The 16,914-nt window shown below is 39.6% G+C and overlaps 1 protein-coding gene and 1 pseudogene across 12 annotated transcripts in view; one reads left to right on the top strand and one right to left on the bottom strand.

Moving 5' to 3' along the window:
* Positions 1–16,914, bottom strand: part of LOC101965481 (microtubule cross-linking factor 1) — a 126,432-nt gene that overhangs the window by 56,982 nt on the left and 52,536 nt on the right. The gene's annotated exons all lie outside the window — the stretch shown is intronic.
* LOC120886373 (NHP2-like protein 1 pseudogene) lies at positions 3,457–3,900 on the top strand (annotated as a pseudogene).

Raw genomic sequence — 16,914 nt, 5'->3', positions numbered from 1 at the left:
TAAAGATAGTATATTTTTCTTCCAAATCATTTTAAAAGGATGTTGTCATTTTAACCAAATTCCACTGTCTCCCAGTATGTAAGATGAATGCATATAATATGTACTCTGTCACACATATGTTCACATATATAATATGTATGTGTGTAATAAGAAACATCTTTATACAAATATGAATATGTGCCTTTTAAAACAAAATGTGTTTGTGAGGGTGGTAAGAGTTTGGAAGAACTTGTCAAAATGATTCAAAAATTCATCTAGAACAAGGGTTTGCAAACCGTAGCCCTGGGGATAAATTAACCCACAGCCTGTTTTGTAAACAATATTTTAATAGAAGACAGCCTCCTTTATTATTGTCCACGGCTGCTCTGCACCAGAGCTGAGTACTAGTGTCAGCCCATTATGGCCTGCAAAGTCTAAAATGTTTACCACCTAGCCCTTTGCAGAGAAAGCTTGCTGAAGCTGATATAGAAAAATAAATTGGTGAAAATAGCCAAGGATACTTTGAAAAGGAAGAATAATGACAGTTGGCTTATACTAGTCAACACAGAAATAAAATATCATAGTCTGGTGCTGGAACAAAGATACACAGATTAATGGAATAAAACAAAAAGCTCAGAAATAGCTTTAAGAGGATATGAGATTTTAACAATCCAAACAGGTAGCATTTTAAACCAGCATTTTACACTATTCTTTTAAAAGAATGGGGTATGTTGGTAGAATAATGATACAAAACTTGAGATAAGAAAATACTCATACTACATATCAAAATTAATTCAATTACAAATTTAGATGTAAAAAAATTATAAAAGAACCAGGAAAAAATGAATTTCTATTTATTCTTGAGGCATGGCCTTTACAAACATAAAAACAAAACATCCATGGAAAAAGACTAATAGATTGTTAAACATTTTTAACTTTCTTTATATACCAAAAGAAAACACTATGAATATTTAAAGGCAAACTGGAAAAAGAATTCTCTAACCCACAACAGACAAAAGAGTAATATTTTACAAGCAACAGGAGACCCATCTTCATGGGAAAATAAACAAATAGCCCCCCAAATACAACTATTAGTAATTCAAACAAGATACTATGTTGTTGTTTTTTTTTCACTTAGAGATTTACAGAATCAACAAAGTAGGGTACCAAGGGTAAGCAAGCACCCTCAGAGGTGGCATTTCCATGCAGATGAACAGGTGTGGGAAGGTAGGCAGGGTTCTGAAGCAATCCTACCTTACAGAGGACATGTCTTAACACAGTAATCCCACCTCTGGAAGGCACCCTGAGGACACGTGCAGGATCCCATGCAAGATTTACAGGTTAGAATGCTTTTCAACAGCACCTGCTGTGACAGTGAGTGAAGACGCTGGGGTGTTACAAGGATCTTTTTTCCTCTTCTTGTGTATATTTAGGGCAGACCACACGATGTCTTGATTCTCTTATCTTGACACGAATGTACATTGAAGTGATTATTACCAAGCAAGTCAATGTACCCATCATCATCTCTTGGAAAATTACCAAGACACAATACAGCATTGTTAACCCCAGTCCTCATGTCACAAGTTAGGTCTCTACACACAATGATGCTTCCAAAGAATATTGAAAGGTTATGAGAAATGCTCACAATACATTAAAAAGAAAATGTTGGTGACAAATAGCACATATTTTTATCTTAATAAGGATAAAATGTCTTACAGGTGTATGTTAGGAAACTGAGCTGGAGGAAAATGCACCAAAATATTAAGTAAGGATCATCTTCAAGTGACAGAATTATGGGGAATTTTAATTCTTTTTTTGATGGATTTTCAAAGTCCCCAAATTATCTACAGTGTGTGATATTTCCTTTAAGACAACAGAGAAGTGGGGTTGGAAGTACAGATAGAGGGTACAGCACGTGCTAAGCAATATGCAAAGGCCCTGGCTCAATCCCCAGCACCTAAATAAATGGGGGGAGGGGTCTTAAAATTAATACAATTTTTATCTTGAAGATAACAGAAAATAGAAACGATCATTGATCTCCTGTGTTATTAGCCTGGTCCTTCAGGTATATCCTATATGTCTATGGTTGGTTAGAAAGTCTGCTGTCATATATACCTAATTAGAATATGTAAATTAATTAATTTTTTAAAAAATGCATTCTGCTGTCATATATAATTAACTAGAATAAATAAATAAATATTTTTTTTAAAAAAAAGGGAGGAAAAAGACCAGGAAGTGCCCTGAGGGCTGAGCAAATGGGCCAGGTACCCCTCTGCGTTGCAGGTCTCCAAGCATATGGTCCCCTGGCCAAGAGCCAGGTGGTCATGAGTGACAACTGCCATGCCTCCAGCAAGGTCCACATGCCCAGAGTCATCCAAAGTCCTGTCCAGCACAGAGCACTGACAGCCAAGGACTGGGTGGAGGGGGATATAGATCCTGGGTTTAGGGACCCTGGATAATTTGTGTGAGCATTATTCAATGTACCCAGTTTATTTATTTGGATAACTCAGTGATCCACTGGAGTCTCTTCCAAGAATGATGAAAGGAAAGGAAAGGAAAGGGAAAATTCAGACAATCAAAAAAGCACAACCCAGAATAAGGACCTGCTTGTTGATTAATTCTACAGTTTCTTTTGAGTCTGGTCAACTGCCAGCAAATTGGCTCTACATTCCTTTTGAAAAGGGGGTGGGGAAAGCCCTAAAGTTTGTGAATCTGAAATGAATCCTTCTAAGGGTGATGGATTTGCTGAATATTGAATATGATTAAATGAAATATGAAGTTAGGCAACTATTTGGACTTTCATGTCAATTCTTAATGCTTCCTATTTTAAGCCAATGTCTTCCAAGTAATTTCAGAAAAACTGACAAGCACTCAATTGCTAAAGTGTCTCAGAGACAGACTTGAGGCTTAAGATTTAGATTGGTAATAAAAGGAGGCAAATAAAATCAGGAAACTATACAGGATGAGTCAGTGTGGGAGAGAGAGCACAGATGTAGGCTGATGATTTTTAGAATTCTTACAGATTCTAATTATTTAGAAAGCCCGTTGTTTTTTGGCTGGGTTATAGCACACAGAGGAATAAAATCAGATTGAGAAAATGATGGTGATGTCTTTTTCCCTCCCCCCATTCGGATGAGGTTATCAAGATTCTGTAACTCATAATAAAATTCTCATGTAAATGCTATGAGAAGTGCAGGATGAGAGTGATCAGCTTCTTCTACAGCTGGAAATACTAGGTCTGGCTGGGAGATGCCTCCTTCCCTTTCCTCCTCGCTTGTCTTATCAGGGAAACAAGTTCCCCTCCTGCTGGGGGCTCACTGCACCTTGCGCTGCAGTTCCTTTGCAGGATCCAAGACACACAAATCTACTCTTGGGTTCAGTGGAAAATCCTGCCAAGCCATAGCGCAAAGGAAACCCTTTTTCCTAGATCCTGTTAAGAAGCCCATGATAAAGTGGTGAGCCATCAGAACTTCAGTCATGACTGAGGCTGATGTAAATCCGAAGGCCTACCTGTCCCTTGCCCGCCTTACCAAGAAATGATAGGACCTCATTCAGCAAGAAGCTTCAGAAAGGAGCCAGAGAGGCCACCAAAATCCTCAGCGGAGGCATCTCTGAGTTCATCTTGGTGGCAGCCAATGCTGAACCCCTGAAGATCATGCTGCACCTCCCGAAACTATATGAAGACAAGAATGTGCCCTAAGTGTTCGTGCACTCCAAGCAGGCGCTGGGATCTGTGGGGTCTCCAGGCCTGTCATTGCCCGTTCTGTCACCATCCAAAAAGGCTCTCAACTGAAACAGCAGATCCAGTCCACTCAGCAGTCTACTGAAAGGCTCTCAGTGTAAGCCTGTGGCCTCTGCCCTCTTTTCCTCGCCAATCTGCCACCCACCAGGTTATGTACCATACTGTCTGTCTTAGCCTGAAGTCATTAGCTTTCTATTATAAAATATCGTATTTTAAAAAAAGATGATGATATCAACCATCACCATCTGTCTGGCACTTATGCCAAGGGCAATGCCAAACTCCTTATTTACCCATCAGTTATGGACTAAAATGTTGATATCTCCACAATTCATATGCAGAAGCTCTAATACCCAACGTGATAGTATTATGAGGGAGGCCTTTGGGAGATAATTAGATTTGGCTGATGTCCTGAGAGTGAGATCCACATGATGGGATTAATGTGCTCATAAGAAGAGGAAGAGACACCAAAGCTTCCTCTCTGTACCAAGGGAGATTTCATCAATTGTCTACAGGTCAGGAAGGAGCCCTCACCAGAACCCAACCACACCAAAACTACCATCTTTCACTCTGCAGCCTCCCAAACAGTGAGAAATAAATCTCTGTGCTTAATCCACTCAGTCTATAGTATTTTGTTATAGTAACCCAGACTGACTAAGACAATATCTAACCTAAGTCTTACAAGAGGTATATATTATTAACAGACAATAAAACTCAAACTTGGTCAGCAGTCAGGTAATATTTCAAGGTCCCCCAAATTTGGAGATGGGACACCAACCTGAGGCCAACTCCAAGCCTGTGGTCTTGGTAGCGGCCCACGGATACTCACACCAGCCTTCCAGGGCTCTAGTAGCCCACTCTCCCAAATTTGGGTTGTTTTTCTTTTTGTTTTCTCCAGGTTTCTGAGCCCCCAGTTGCTGAGTTTTCTCATAAAAAAAAAATAAATAAAAATATAAACCAAAATCTCTGCCTTTGTTTAGTAAAAGAGTCTGAAGAACTATTGTAGGAAGAATTGCAAATTGTTATGTTCATAGGGTACCTCAGGCATGGCTATGAAATAGAATTTGCTGGCACTCTGGTTACTTCTGAAGGGATCTGAGGCTGCAGACAGAAGTCCTTATTTGGAAAAGTAAGACAGAAAACTATCAACAGTGGGCAAAATACCACAAAGTCAGTGAAGAAAATTATGTTGAGACACTTTGGCTGAAGAAAGTACAGCAATAAAAGCACGTGGCTGTGGATTCAGTGGCCAAGGTCACAGAGGCAACAGCTTGACCAGCAAGCCACAGTGTCCAACACCATGATGCCTACAGGGTCAGAGACCCCCAGCACACTCAACCTATCGAACATTACTTTCTCTTGGTAAAAATGACAGATGATAAAAATGACAGATCAATTGTGAAAATTTGGGGAATAAAACACACATTTGCCTCACACTGTGGGCTGATCCACTGACTCATTTTAAACCCTGGAGACATATATTTCGAAAAATAAAATAAAGTGAAGATGATAAAGTAAAACTGTAAATTATAAATAATATACAAAGATTAAAATCAAAAGTCATGGCCATTATAAAACCATAAGGATACCAAGGTATCTTCCTCCAAACTTGAAGAACCCCAGCCCTGAATGCACACACACACGCGTAGGCACTCAACAGCACCACCAAGCATGACATCATTTAGAATCTGCAGTTCAGAAGCCCCTACTGACTTCCTGAAGAGGGAACCAATAAGTGGCTCTTGCACAGTCAAGAAAATTGAATCTACAGAGATGCATGCCATTTGCCTGTCAGAACTGATGATAAGGCTGTGTAATTTTAAAAACATAATCTGTCTTCCCTCTGGTCTACTGGAAGGAAATACACCAATCTATCAAGAGAGGCAAATTCTTTCCTAGTCAAATGAAGCACTACAAAAGAGCAGCACTTTGAAAACAAAACCAAGCCAAAAAATAATGCAAACAAATATTAAAATGTTGTCCCCTTTTCAAGGAAAACTCATCATTCATTTTTTTTTCCAGAAGTGTGAGATGTAAAAAAAAAAAAAAAAAAAGTACCTTTCTTTAACTTTCAAACAAATTTACACATGAAAAAGTCCTTTGTTAAGTCTGATACTATTTTATAATAATCTACCATCACATCCTATGTACAGTTTAATTTGACTCTGGGCATCCTTCTAAATAACAGAGGATGCTGTTATACTAGTAAAACTTCGTGTGCACATTTGTCAAAACTCAACAAATATAAATTTAATATCTGTTCACTTCAGTATATATGAATTAACTCAAAAAAGTTTAAGCAAAAGTTGAGCTCTAACAATGTATACGAGGAAAAAGTGAATAAATAATTTATTTTCAGATGCTCCAAAAGATGGGTTAATAGATATAGATAGCTAGATGAATAAATGTGTGATAAATCAAGTACAGTAAATGTTAATATAGAATGTAGAGGGTAGGTACATGGGTTTTCACTATAAAATTAAAGTTTGCTATATGTTTGAAAATTTAATAAAATATTGTAAAGAAAATATTAGGCAGATGTTTTCAATCCCTGAAAACCATTAACATTGTGCAGCCATTAAAAATTACAATTACTAAAAAATTTTACTAAAATTTACTAAAAACCTGGGAAATTTTTTATGAAACATCAGCATTTTAAATAAAATGGATAAAAGCATACTTAATATAATCTCAACAGGATTAAATTTTTTTCTCTTGGAAATGTTTGGTAGCTGGTAGTTAAAATACTAGTAGGTGTTATCAATAAGTAACAGAATTATGGCTGGCTGATTTTATTTATTTATTTATAATTCTCCAGCAGTCAAAATTATTAGATGCTCCTAGACATTTTGGTAGGGTTATGCCCTGTTCATAGATTTAGAATGTCAAAAATTGAAAATGCACATAGTACACCTAACCTACTGAGCATCATAGATGAGTAACACGGGACATTGTAGAGGGACAGTCATTTCCCCTCATGATTGCACAGGTGTTTGGGCACAGCACTGCCACTGCCCAGAAACACCAGAGAGGATCATACTGCACATCAGCCTGGGATAAGATCAAACTCAAAATTCCAAGTTTGGTTTTTATTGAATATGTTTGGTTTCTTTTGCACTTCTGTTAAGTCGAATGATCCTAAGTCAAACCATTGTAAGTCAGGGACCATCTATATTACACTTTCAAATCAGAAATAATGTTATTTCTTAAAAACAATGGAACATATCTATAAAGCAAACACTCCAACACCTCCATTAAACCTTTGCCCTGCCTCACCTGGCAGGGATGCATAAGACTGATGGACTCGTACCAGACAGAAATAAGCAGGAAATTAAACCAGAGGATTAACCCCCAGGCAGGATTAGGTCCATGCTACTGGGGATCATCACGTACATCTTGGCACAGAGGACAAAGTAGGGACTAATGGACGTTTGGGGATAGCAAATGGAACTCTGAAACACTAATTGCCTTCCAGGCTGAAGTCTTCCCATCTGAGAAGCTCTCCTACCAGGCGAGGCCTAATAATATCCTGTCTGACTTACTGACCCGGATCCGCCTAAGATCCTTATTATCTGCAGCCACTGCTAGGTTCCATTAACTACGCACCAAAGTGTTCAGAAATATCAAACATGTCCCTGGCTGGCATCCTGCATAAAAGCCACTCCTGTCCCTTGGGTAAATTCTCATCTTCAAGCAGAGGCTCCTTTGATTCCTACCTTTAAACATCTATCAGGACACACTATTTAAGTGACTCTTTAGGAGCAAAATTTTTGCCCCCCAGTTTCATGATTCTTATGGAGTAAAAGTGTTCCCCCGCCCCCTTCTCCATTAGCCTCTACATATCTTGGGAATTGATGATTCAATTAGGCAAGAGCTGTAACTGAGCTGCAGGGGAGGAGAAGGATGCTACCTGCTCACAGAGCATAAGGAACCCCACCCCACCCCACCGCCCAGGCCAAAGTGCTGTTCTGAGGCTGCAGAAGGGGTTGGCCAATGCTGGCCTTCTAAGCTGGGTCAGTTGGTGAGGGCTTGAAATAAACATGCTTCCAAAAGAAGGTAACCTGGAGCACAGGAACATCATCCAAGAACAATACCTGCCCTGGGGTTAAGGATGGGCACAGAGCAGAGGGAGGGGCTGCCCTGGCTGGCACCTGCTCACTCTCAGCTCTGTCCTGCTTCGGATATGCCAAGGAAAAAGCCTGCAGGGTGGGGATACAGCTGGGAACAGGCATTCTGCAGAATAACACAAACAATCCTAGCTTCACACGATGAAAATCAAACAAGGCAATTTTATTATCTGCAGGGCTGCCTTCTTTCAGTGAACATGCAGGCTAAGAAGGCTGATATCCCAAACTAAATATTTCTAATAACATTATGATATTTATGAGACAGAACATCACATACAGTTTAAAAGCATGTTCAGGCGCCAGACTAGGTGTTTCCACTGCGGCCCTTCAACAGCTAAAGCAGACAGCCACCACCGACTCCAGTCCCTGCTTCAGGACCCAAGTCCGTACCTCTGATACAGAATGGTGACAACAACACAGAAACTACAGAGAATCCTTCCAGCAGCATGGTTCCAATAACTCATGTCCACTGAGGACAGAACATGGTAGACTGACTCACAGAACAGAAACAATGATGGAGGGGACCTCATTAGACATCATACTGTGTGCTCCTGCGGAAATGCAGGGTTGGTGTGCTCAAGAGCTGTACCTTGCTCACATATGGAATCTGCTTTGTGCTTTTATCTAATTTCTTGTCATCTAGTTGATCCCAAATCTATAACTGGATTCTCATATGAAATTCTGTTCTCAGAAAGTCCATGAATTACCAGATCTTTATCTACAATCTATAAAATCCTGGAGGGTCTTGTGTAGGGATAGAAGAGCAAGAGTAGGCACTATTGTGCCTTGAGGCAGCAATTTCTTAGGATGGCTCCTCCTGGGGCTAGATGTGAGTCCATTTGTGCGACCAAGCTGGATTCTAAAGGTTTTTGAGTTGACAGGAGGAAGAGGCTCATCAGGAAGTACTGTCTGACTGAAAGCCCATCAAGCTTCCTTCTCAGAAGTGGCTGACGTGGCTGTCTGCTGGGACAGACAGGATTGAGTCTGCATGCCTACCTCTGAGCTATCACCCAGCCAAGGACTACAGCACATGTTCTAGGTCCTCTTTACACTTACATCCTCTGTTTTTGCTCTTCAATAAAATCACTCCCACCCAAAACAGAGAGTGAGGCTTCCCTGGAGGAGGTAGGAGGAGGATGTGGGAGAAGGTTATGTCCCATGCACACACATTACCTCATCATTGGTCTTCGCACACTTTGTGCTGCTTAGGGCACTCATTCTCTTGAGGATGGACAGTGTGAATCATGGCCCCTCCCTCAGTAACCCAGGAGGAAACTGAGGCTCACAAAGGTTAACTGCTTTGCCCAAAGATCTGTGGAGGAGGAGTGGATCCTTTCTCTGGGGCACTCCGCTCTACAATGTCACACATGTTTCTTAAGCACATATGCCCACTAACAGTGCTGAGACATGGCATTGAGATGTCTCTGCTTTGCCAATCAGTCATCTGTTCAGTCATCCTTCTCCCCTTCCGAAAGCACAGCACAGCATGATGTCTTTGTGCAGTCACACTGTGTGTCCATCTTTCTCATGCCTCTGCCCCTTTCATTGGCAGCCAGAAGCAATGCCAGACATAGATCCAACTCCTACCATTTCTGTGCAACCTTTCTCAGTATACCTGCTTAACCACTTCAGTGTTTGTTAGGGAGGCAAACATGCTCCAAAACACTAACTGGTGTTCAGAGGGAGGGCTCTGGAGATTTAAGTGACAAATGGACTGCAGACAGGAAAATGCCAGGTGAGAAAGGCTTTCTTTTTAACACGTCCCAGTGGATATCAGTTGACTTCTCTTGGGCCAGCCATGCTGCTTAAGTTTTGAGTCAGCAATATAGCATTTTTTGGTCACATACCTCTGGATCCCATTATCTGACTTTTAACTATTCTCTTGGGTATTTTATGTGTTCTCTTTTTATTACCTAGAGTATAATAGTACCTCTGATTTCTTATGAGTTGAAAGTGTAATTTCAACTGGTTGCTGAAGCCTCCACAGTATGCCTTCAGAAAAACTTTGAAAATTGAAATTATAGTTTGTTTTGTATTAGATGATCAACTTCATTCTGAAATTGGCCCAATATCTTCAAGAAATTTTCACTTTTCCAGCAATCCTGTGAAAGCATGTAAGCTATGTGGGTAAAAGGGAAAAGTGCACAAGAACACAGGATTTAGGCTGGGGGTGCAGCTCAGTGGTAGAATGCCTGCGTAGGCAAGCACAGGATCCTAGGTTCGAACCTCAGCACTTCAAAAACAAAAACCAATCCAGGGGCTTCCTGTCCAGATCTAGGCAGATCACTCTTTCTGTATCTTGGGGCTACTTTCTGAGCTCCTGATGTTTCAATGTCCTTATTTATGAGTGGAAATAATAGTACAAACTGCCAAATATAAAGTGTTCTTACAAGGATTAAATGAAATATGACACTCAATAAGTCATAATCATAAAAAACAAATATTAGCCTGTCAAGCAATTATGATTCTTTTCTTGGTTAATATTTTCAAGTGCTAGCTGAGTACAGTATCCAAAGTACATGAATGAAGACATGAATTGATATAAACATACTTTATATACAAACAAAAATACGAAAAATTGTGTTCTATATGAGTAATAAGAATTGTGATGCATTCTGCTGTCATATATTTAAAAAATAAAAGCAATTAAAAAAAAAAAAAGAACACAGGGGTGACAGTCCCAGCTACTCAGCAGGCTGAAGCAGGAGGTCACTTGAGCCCAGGAGTTCAGGACCAGGATAGGGCAACATAGCAAGACCCTGTATCTTAAAAATAATAACAACTTAGCTGGGCACTATGGTGCACACCTATTATCCCAGTGACTCAGGAGACTGAAGCAGGAGAATCAACAAGTTTGTGAGGCCCTCTCTCAAAATAAAAAATAAAAAGGATTGGAGATGTGGCTCAGTGGTTAAGCACCCCTGGCACTATCCCCTGCCCAAAAAAAAAAAAAAAGAAAAACCAACAAATTAATGTTAATCATCCTATCCTTTTTTATTTTGGAAAAATATAGAAAAAAATCCATTATTAATCATTCTAGCTTTCTTTTCTCTTTAGAAAACCAACGTTTTCTAAATGTTTGGGAGGAAAGCTTTTTTTAGTCTACGTGGAAAATGAGTATTTGGAGTATAAATTTTTTCAACTGTGTGGTTTCTGCATGTTTTTTTTTTTTTTGTATTTGGAACAGAATTTATATAATCTAGAACCCTAACTTCACATCACAGGTCATATAATTTCTACTGTAAAAATGCCTTACCATTGGGGCTGGGGTTATGGTTCAGCGGTTGGGTGCTGCTCACCTCACATGTATGAGGCCCTGAGTTCAATCCTCAGCACCACAAAAAAATAAATAAATAAAAATAAAGGTATTGTGTCCAACTACAACTAAAAAATAAATTTTAAAAAATGCCTTACCCTTATCTGTTAATAATTCATAGTAAAACAGGTATTATTTCTATCTGAGAAATGTTTTCCACAATACAATTAAGTATATCAAAAGTCAATCACAGAAATGGTTTCACTCTGGATTTATGGGATGAGTCAAACCACTAGGAGAAAAATGATGATGTACATTCTCCCCTCACTATTAGGTCCTAATTGTTAAAGAAGAGAGTCTCTTCTTGATGACTGAGAGGTTTAGGTTTTTTCCTTCAGCATATTAAAATAAAATGAACAATAAGGCTGAGAGAGATTGGTTGAACTGCAGGACACATAAAAGCACTAAGGGGAAGAAAGGGAAAAACAAAGAGATGAGGAAACCTCTTCCATAGAACAGCTCCTGCCTCTGGCTTTAGGTGGACATTGAGACACACAGTGTGACATGGACAGTCTCCTTTATGGTCTGTGACATCAGCCAGCTACTCAAATACACAAAATCTTCCCTTGACATGAACCAACTTCCAGTCAGAAAAATGAGGAAAGTCTTAGATAACATCCTGCGGGGTTTCACGACAAGTTAAATCTTCATGTTCCAGGTTGGTGCCACGGCAGGAGCCCCCGATCAACCTGCCTCTCATCTGGCCCAGGATGTCCCCTCAATAGCCTGCTCCTTTCTTAGGCATTTTTTCTCTTCCTCTATTTCTAATCCTCCCATCATTTCTGGGTTTCAGTTCTGTTTTCTTCCACACAACTGAAAACCAGGCAGAACAACTCAGCACACACTGTCACAAGGCCTCCTTCACCGGGGACAGACACTGGGCGTTTTGTTCTAAAAGAGGGCATTTTGAATGGACTTGGCTGTGAGTCAGCATTCCAGGGTGGAGACTTTCTTTGCGCACTTGGCAGGTAACTTTATTCTATCAGATGTATAGCAGACTTTCTAGGTACCAAAAAAGAATCAATAAAGAAATTGATAGGAAGAGAAAGAATATACAAAAACCGAAAAACAATATGGAGTGAGGGGAGGGAGCTGATCATGGGACCAGCACAGAAGGAGCTACTATGATGACAAGTGGACAGAGACATATCTCTCATCCTCTGCAAAGGGGCCCAAGGGAGAAGAGGCCGATTTCCCCATCCTTCCTAATCAACTCTTTCAACCAATTTCTTCTCACCTGTCTCCTGTAGAACCTCAAGTCTCATGCTTTTTCTCTGTCACCCACAGACTATCCTTCCTGCTATACCTTGTACTTCACATGCCAATGTCTCCTTGTTCCTCCTTGTTCCTTTGGCCACTATCACTATTGTTCCATCCCTGTGGGAGTTCCCAGGAGCTCACTCTCTGCTCTCAAGGACAAAGCCACAAGGTCATCATCAACTCCCCCCTCTCCTCATTCCACATTCATAACCTGCCACCATTGAACATCATCTTTTAGATCTTCCTTCTCCTCCCACAGTCAAAGGAAGACCTTATCATCTTGATCCTTCTATTGAACCTCCCAAGTGGCGGTGCCACCAGAGGGTGACTCTTCTCAATCAATCCTCAACTATTTAATGATGTTGGGGAGAGTGGAGGAAGCCACAGAGACAACTCCATCTAGTTTAAATGTCACCCTGTACTTGCACTGTGGCTGCTTCTCTGGCTGACATACATGTTCTGTGCTGTACAGGATTTGTAGGTCCGTGGTCAGTGTTACATATGGAGGTCATAATGCAATGCAAGGTACTCATTTTCAGTGACATGTGGATACCATTCATCTGCCCTCTAAAAAAATCTCAACCCACAGAAAGATACCCCTTTAAAACACTAACCATCAGAAACTCAAATAGATACTGGTACAGCAATATCCACAAATGCATTATTTACAATAGCCAAAAGATGACAGCAATCCAAGTGTCTATCACCAGATGAATGGATAAACAAAATGGAATTATATTCAGTCATAAAAAATAATAAAATTCTGTAATGTGGATTAACTTTGAGAATACTGTGTTAGGTTAAAAAAACAGACAAAACAAGGACAAATGCTGTATTACTACACCCATACAGATATTTATATGATATACCTTAACAAGTTCATTAAAACAGAAGACAGAATCAAAGTTACAATGGGCTGGCAGTGGGCAGTGGGGATAGTTATTGTTTATTGGGTGCTTCAAATGGCTTTGGGGGATGATGAAAATATCCTTGAAATAGTAGTGGTGGTTGCCAAACTGTTGAGTATATTTAATGCCACCCAACTAAATGCTTAAAAGGGTTAAAACTTTTATGCATACTTAGCACAGTAAAAAAAAACACTAATTACATCCATAATAGTCTATTTTAAGAATTGTAAAGAACACTTTCCACAAAAACTCTACATATGGATTGCTACAGCTTACATTTTAAGTGTCACTGGCAATCCCATGATTTACTGCACTTTCCATGCATATAGTACTATACGTTCTTCTTTCCCTCCTTTTATGGCCAAAGAAGCTAAGATTAGCTAGTACTGTTTTTAATCTGTAAAATACACACTCAGACGGACTCGTAACTGTTTATAAAATATTTTGAACTAGCAACTTTTAAACAGAGACCAAAACTTAGCAAGTTTTATTTTCAATCTTACTGTTATTTTTTTTTAATGATAATACACATTTTAAAAATTTACTTTCTTACACCTCTCTCAAGGTAGTTTCTCCTCCATTGACATTTCAAGGCCATAAAACTTTGGTCAACTATTCCATGTACGGTTTCTTCATAAAAACTAAATTTCTCATCCCCTGATTTATTTCTATAAAAAATGTTCCCAAAATTTACCAAAAAATACTAGTGAGAGAAATTTTGATTGTTGATAGAATTATAAAATCTTAAGACTTCTTGTAAGTACAAGTTGTGCACTTGCAAGAATACCTTTTACAATACTTTATATGTGCACACTTTGCGTGCGCGCACATGCGCGCGCGCACACACACACTACTGTTTCTCATGGAAATACAGAAAGAAAAAATGAAGTAAAGGAAGTTGTAAAGAATGGAGGTAAAAAGGGAAGGAAGACAAGACCAACTTCAAATATTACATTTGATTCCTGGGTACAGTTCTAGCTAACAATCTCCCTCAGCCTCTGTATCTCCGGTACATTAACAAACATTTTGTTTTCCTTGTGTGTCTAATAACTAGCCAAACACTTGTATTCAAGATCTCTCCTCCCAACAGCACCTCAGGAGGTATAAGTTGTTACTTTCTCCTCACATATCAGGGAACAGCCTCTAAGAAAGTAATTCTCCCATCCCAAAGCCGGAATCTGGACCTGGTCTCTTTCAGCTCCAGTTTCTCCACAGCTTGGTCCTGCCTCTCAGAGGAGGGAGCCTGAGAGGAAAGCAGGTCAGAGACACAACAGGGCCATTCACCTCCATGCTGACGGCTCTCATGAGTCAGATGACGTGTGAGGTCAGCACACATTCCAGAAAAGTATGTGACAAGGAAGAATACTATGGCATTGGTATTTGGGGGCCTCTAAAGTAGAAAAATAGGACTATAAATACTTCTCACACAACCAGAGGCATTTCACATTTACCTGTTTCTTATAGTAAAAGAAAGGATTCCATGCCTCAAGGATGGAACCCAGGCTACAGTATTGGGGTGGATAGCCCAGGACACTAAGGTCTATTCAGTAGCAACTCAGAATCCCAAACCATATTGACCTTCCTCAGTCACTCATATGTACCAGTCTTGTGCTCTACCTTCTTCAAGCTCTGGGAGCCCTGTAAATCCACGTCTAGTGTTTTCTGGTTACAAGTAGAAACAGAAAAACCTGTTATAGCAATAGTTGGCCATTCAGGGGCCATTGTACTTTTCAACAGAAACTTATGCCAATTACATGCTTCTCCAAAATCCTGAGCTTGGGAGGTCAACTCCCTCTTAATAAGGGCCTCATTATGGGGTACTCTGCTTTTTTAAATGTGTTTTCTTCCCACGAGATTATTTTCCTGTTGTTTGTGACAACTGACAACCCCTTGAGTGCTCTTAGGGGGAAGTGGTATTCCTAGCTGTGTGGAAGAAATAAGCAACTCTTCAACCTCAAAGAGCCAGTGTTCCAGCCCAATCTTTGAAATCAGTAGCTTTCTGAATTCCTCCCAAACTTGGTTTGGCCATATGACTCAACACCAGGTAAGGTTTAAAAACAAATACAAGGCTGAGCTCCAAGAAAGATCTTGAAATGACTTCACAATTTTTTTTCTACTTTGAGAAGAATAAGCATTTACTTGTGGACACTAAGCCACCCAGCTGCACTTTGCAGAGGGGCTTGTGTGGTGGCCTGTCAGAACATTAGCGGTGAGTTCAAAAGCATCCAGAAGCATCTGTGTGTATGATCTACTTTTACTTAAGTTTTTCCACTCAAAGGCAATTTTCCTCAAATACAATCCCAAATATGAATTTAAAACAATGATGATTCCTGCAACCCACTCCTTACCCCTTGTCATCCTTTTATTTTCTGTTCCTTAACTGTAGACCAGAATGGGCTAATCTTAGAGGAGGTACTTCAACTGAATTTTACTAACTGCAATGAATGTAGGAAAACGGGAGGCATTTTTGAGAAAAATACACAAGATTGGTTTATTCAGTCCTCCTCATCTGGTTTCTGAAAACCTTGTCACGTTTTCCCAGGTATACCATGGTGTGCAACAAAATAATTTTGTTCCCTTGTGTTATCTGTTATTGTCTGACTAATGTCTAAGCACAAATACCTGGTAGCCAAGAATTCCCAATTGAATTAGGTCCCCTGTCCCGTAAGAGATAAGAGTGTACAAATATGTCATAAGCATGAACAATTTCAGGAAAACTTCAACTGCTCAAAGCACCACAGTACTAACTTATGCAAGTCCAGGCTCTTATAGATGTATCAAGTCCTAAGAGCTGGAATCCTCAAACAGAAGCATCATGTTTATCCCAGATGAGATTAATCAACCTGGAAAATGTATCTGCTGTCTTCAGTTACCCCAAATCCTATGGATAAAGGAAGCCCTAGGTGACGAACAGCACTAATATATAGAAGAAAGTGTCCCATAAATTTATGTACACCTAGGAAATGTGCAGTGAGCCATAGTTCAAAAAGTAGAAAAGCTTCACAGTGGTATGTCTGGCATAATTCCTGAGGGCTTGGAAGTGGATGCTATCCATCAACTGTATGAGTCATTACCAACAACACTTCTCAAAAGAGCAGCTTGCCCAATATTGTTTTATCTTTCATGGATAAAAAGCAAACAACCAGCCTTTCAAAACTTTTTTTTAGCCAAATCCATAGTCCTAAAACCAGTTAAAGGAAGAAAAATGTATCTATGTCAAAAGAATACATATATATTGTTGCTGAATAACAACAACAATAAAAGACAATGATAGCATTTAACATACAGAGTTTTTTAAAAACCCTATTGCTCTTAAAGAACTATGAACCTTTATCAGACTGCTTTTATTAGAAGGCAACATTCCTTTAAAATTTTGAAAATGTAAGTGATCTTCTTTTATGTGCATCTCCAAATGGATCTTTGCACTTGCTTTAGATATGCTTTTAAAAGATGACAAGGGTCAGAGGGGTAAACACACCTCATTCCTAATCTAGATTCCTACAGGAGCTGCAAGAGCTAGCTTGTAGCTTCTGAATGATGGTCAATGGGCTCTACAGCCTTTCCTACTTTTGTGTTTAACCTGCA

The sequence above is a fragment of the Ictidomys tridecemlineatus genome, chromosome 13, assembly GCF_052094955.1.
Source record: "Ictidomys tridecemlineatus isolate mIctTri1 chromosome 13, mIctTri1.hap1, whole genome shotgun sequence".
In the NCBI taxonomy this organism is placed as follows: Eukaryota; Metazoa; Chordata; class Mammalia; order Rodentia; family Sciuridae; genus Ictidomys; species Ictidomys tridecemlineatus.
This window is presented reverse-complemented; position numbering and strand designations above follow the sequence as displayed.